Below are 4,179 nucleotides of genomic sequence, written 5' to 3'. Positions count from 1 at the left end.
TCAGTTTTACATGTAGCATTAGCAAGTAGCAGTAGCAGGTAGCAGTAGCAGGTAGAAAGTAGCAGGTAGCAGATAACATTAGCAAGTAACATTAGCAGATAACATTAGCAGGTAACATTAGCAGGTAACATTAACAGGTAACAGCAACAGGTAGCAGTAGCAGGTAGCCATAGCAGATAGCATTAGCAGGCAACAGTAGCAGGTAGCATTAGCAGGTAGCAGTAGCAGGTAACACTAGCATGTAGCAGATAACATTAGCAGGTAGCAGTAGCAGGTAGCAATAGCAGGTAGCAGTAGCAGGTAACACTAGCATGTAGCAGATAACATTAGCAGGTAGCAGTAGCAGGTAGCATTATCAGGTAGCATTAGCAGGTAGCAGGAGCAGGTAGCAGTAGCAGGTAGCAGTAACAGGTAGCCTTAGCAGATAGCAGATAGCATTAGCAGGTATCAGTAGCAGGTAGCATTAGCAGGTAACAGTAGCAGGTAGCAGTAGCAGGTAGCAGTAGCAGGTAGCAGTAACAGGTAGTATACAGTTATATATATATATATATATATATATATATATATATATATATATATATATATATACTGTATATATGGTTTCTGGATTCATCCGTGGATGATGCGTGTTAGCTCTAAAAACAAACACGTTTACACAAAGTTATTAGTGTGTTATAGAGTCAGCCCGTCCATCAAAGAGGATTCACATGTTTTATCATGATGATGACTAACCTGCATATTCATGACCATCTATTCATCTCACGGTCCCCGCAGAATAACATTAATGTGCTTTGACTGTTTGATGCATGGCGCTGCAGTGACTATATGTGAAATATGAGAGAAGCAGTCATATCATTTCCATCACATTCATCCTCTGCAGAAACGCCCAGAGACTTTTGCCGTCATCATTATCATGAACTGCCGCTGAGTTATTGTTATGCAAACAAGCCGGTGTTTATGGGTAATGTAGTCTTAATTGGGGAGACACCAGCACTAACAACAGCTCTGCTGTGCGGGCGCTGTCAATTACTGTCGCCATGGTGTAATTTGTTTACAGAACCTAATTAGCACCATTAATTGAGCAATTTTTAAATGATATATATGGTATTGAGTCATCTTATTGTCTCGTATCCTATGATTGAAGGTCCTACCTTATCTAAGCTGTTCACTTTTAAGGGATTTTGAACATGGCATTTTGTACAAATCCCACATATGTGTGTGCATATATATAATTATGTTTGTAATTCATTTCAGGATGAGTTTCCAACATTCTTAAACAAGCTCAAGGTCCCACTGTGCTTTCTGTCATGAATAGTGGGCCTTTCAGAAGTTTCTGGGAAACAATGGCCGCGATGAAATTGGATGTGACAGCACAACAATCATAAAAATATTGGCATCATTCTTCCAAATTGCTCAACCCTAATAAAGAACAGAAACAATAAGCAAACAAACTGCTCAGAAGACGGAACAAAGACGAGGAACACAAACAGTGCGACAGGCGGTATAGTCCAGAATGAAAACCAGATCCACATGTCGGCCAGATGATGCTGTCTGGCGTTTGGGGGGGTAGGGGGGCTTCCCTGGGAGTCAGACATGACCTCACCGGCCAATATATGTCAGCATCCCCATCATACCTGATCTCCACCTCTGCGTGAAGGTCTCCCCTCTCACGCACACGCTGCTTTACATAATTCAGCACTCATTTATGGAAGCCCAGCTCCTACCTCCCTGCATAATGGATCAAAGAATAATCTGGCTTCAGCTGCGATTTTAACTCTATTTTTCTATTTGCACACCCTCACACACACACACTGGACTCTTTAACCGAGAGATTGGTCTGAAGTGACAGTAATGTAATATTAATAGCCAGGGGGGATGACAGTCTGTCCCCATTGTGTTGATACCCGCAGGCTTGACAGAGCTTTGGTCACACATCCCACTGCTGTACATCTGCTAACACTGGTACAATAAGTCCTCTCTGTCTCTTTCAATCTCTCTCTCTCTCTCTCTCTCTCTTTCTGTTGCTGGCTCTCAGATTTTAAGATTCAAGGCCTTAATTATTTGCCCAAGAAAAACATATCTTCACCCCACTTCAAAATGACCTTATTGCACAAACACCACCTCCCTTATACACCATGTTGTGCCAGTGCTAACTTTGTACCCATGTATTTATTTGGCAAAATATCACGCCTTCAATTAAATATCGCATACATAAAAACAGCCACTACTCTGTGCTCTGCTTTGTTTTCTTAGTTTGACATTGCAATATGAGGATGTGTGGTAATATTCCATATTTCGGCAACAAATCCCATAAAAGAAACAAAGCTAAACAAATCTCATAGCTCCACTTGTGTCCAGCCACTATACCTTGACCTCTATCTTTAATATTGTTGATTTGACGAGGGTTAAAAGTTGAGGTTTCATCCTCCTAAAAAACGCAGAATAATTGTCCTTTTATTTGGGGAATGAAAATGTAATATGTTTTCACTTAAAATAACTAAATTGCCTAAACCCACAATACACAACATGCATTGAATGCTGTTGTTCTGTTTCTTTTTATTCAACGTTCCCTCGTGTGAATCATGGGTTGAGGAACAAATGTGAGCAAAATAGAATTGAATAGAGTTTATACAATATGGAGATATAATACAACTGTCCTTGTTCTGTGATAGTTTAACTTTTTTGAAACAGAGACAGTGAGTGCAAAGTTGAACTTGAGCATTTCAACGAAGTGAAAGCAGATTTTCCCACAGATGTGTCCGGCGTGCTCGGCCCTCAGCTATGCAGCGCACGGCCACAGCGTCCTGGCCTGGAGGATAAAGACTGGTTTCCTTCAGAGGACAGAGAGAGAGAGAGAGAGAGAGAGAGAGAGAGGGAGAGAGAGAGAGAGGGAGGGAGAAAGAGCACTTGGACTTCACAGTTCTGTGCTTGGGAGCCACAGAAGGGAGAGGCAGAAAGACGGGTCCGTCCGGCTTCAATCAGACGCGTACAAGTCAAAAACCCCATCTGAGACACAGATGCAGACGAGTGGCGATGGATGGAGCGGGTGGGAGGGAAATGGGGGAGGAGGAGAGGGAGGAGGAGAAGGAGGGTGAAGGGAGGACGAGGAGAAGAGAGGGAGAGCAGCAGGGGAAGTCATTATCACTTCCCAACCTCACTCGCCGTCTAATGTATTCAAGGGGAAACAGTTAGATTTGGTCCCTTTGGCAGCCGACCGTAAGCAAATCGATTTGAATGGGAGAGATATAAAGAGCTGTTTATAGTGCCCCCGCATCTCTGAGCGCGCGTGTGCGTGTGCATTGTGAATATACATTTGTGTGACACAGTATGGAAATGCCATTATGCACGCTCACTGTTCGGCTTGAGCGTCTGCTGCGGCTTTGAACTGTATATTTCATGAAGAATAACTGATGCAGCACCTACGTTCCCGTGTGTGTGCGTGAGTGTGTGTTTGTGCAAATTCGTGCACGGCCCCATGTGTTTTTTTCTTCTTCTATGTGTGTGTGTGTGTGTGTTTTTTTTTTACTACAGCACCAGTGGTGGTCTGCTGTCTGCTGTGGCCTCTTGTTTGAGCTGCAGTGAGCCAGCGTCTGGTTTAATCTAAAGTTGGAAGAGTCCCTGCTCTGCTCCCAGATCCGGACTGAGGGGGATTATTGTAATGACTTAAGAGGACGTTTGAGTGTGTGCGTGTGTGTGTGTGTGTGTGTGTGTGTGGGCAGGGGTGTTGTCCCTTGTTGAGTGAAGGCTCAACAGCCTCCAACCCGTTCAGGTAGACGGGGCTTTACCGGCCAAACATCCGCACAGGGCGCCGCTTGTCCCGATTTGATTTCGAACATATTTGGGGGATCCATCAGGAAAACTGATGAAAGGAAAATAAAGCGCTAATCCTTGTTAAAATTGAAGGGTCTCGCAGTACACGCACACACCCACAGGCATGCAGGCGCACACACGTACACACACACACACGTGCAGACACACCCTGTAGGACATGTGTAACCTAAGTCTGTTGTGATTCCTTTCCTGGTGAGGCCTGGAGGAGTCTAGGAGAGGTTAAAGAAACACTGTGCAGTGTGAAAACACACTTGTGTGGTGTGCGGCCTGAAATCTGACACGTATTCACACACACACACACACACGCACAAGGCTTTGATTAATTGCGTCTGTGTGTGTTTGCCAGTG

This window comes from Taurulus bubalis, assembly GCF_910589615.1.
Source record: "Taurulus bubalis genome assembly, chromosome: 16".
In the NCBI taxonomy this organism is placed as follows: domain Eukaryota; kingdom Metazoa; phylum Chordata; class Actinopteri; order Perciformes; family Cottidae; genus Taurulus; species Taurulus bubalis.
This window is presented reverse-complemented; position numbering follows the sequence as displayed.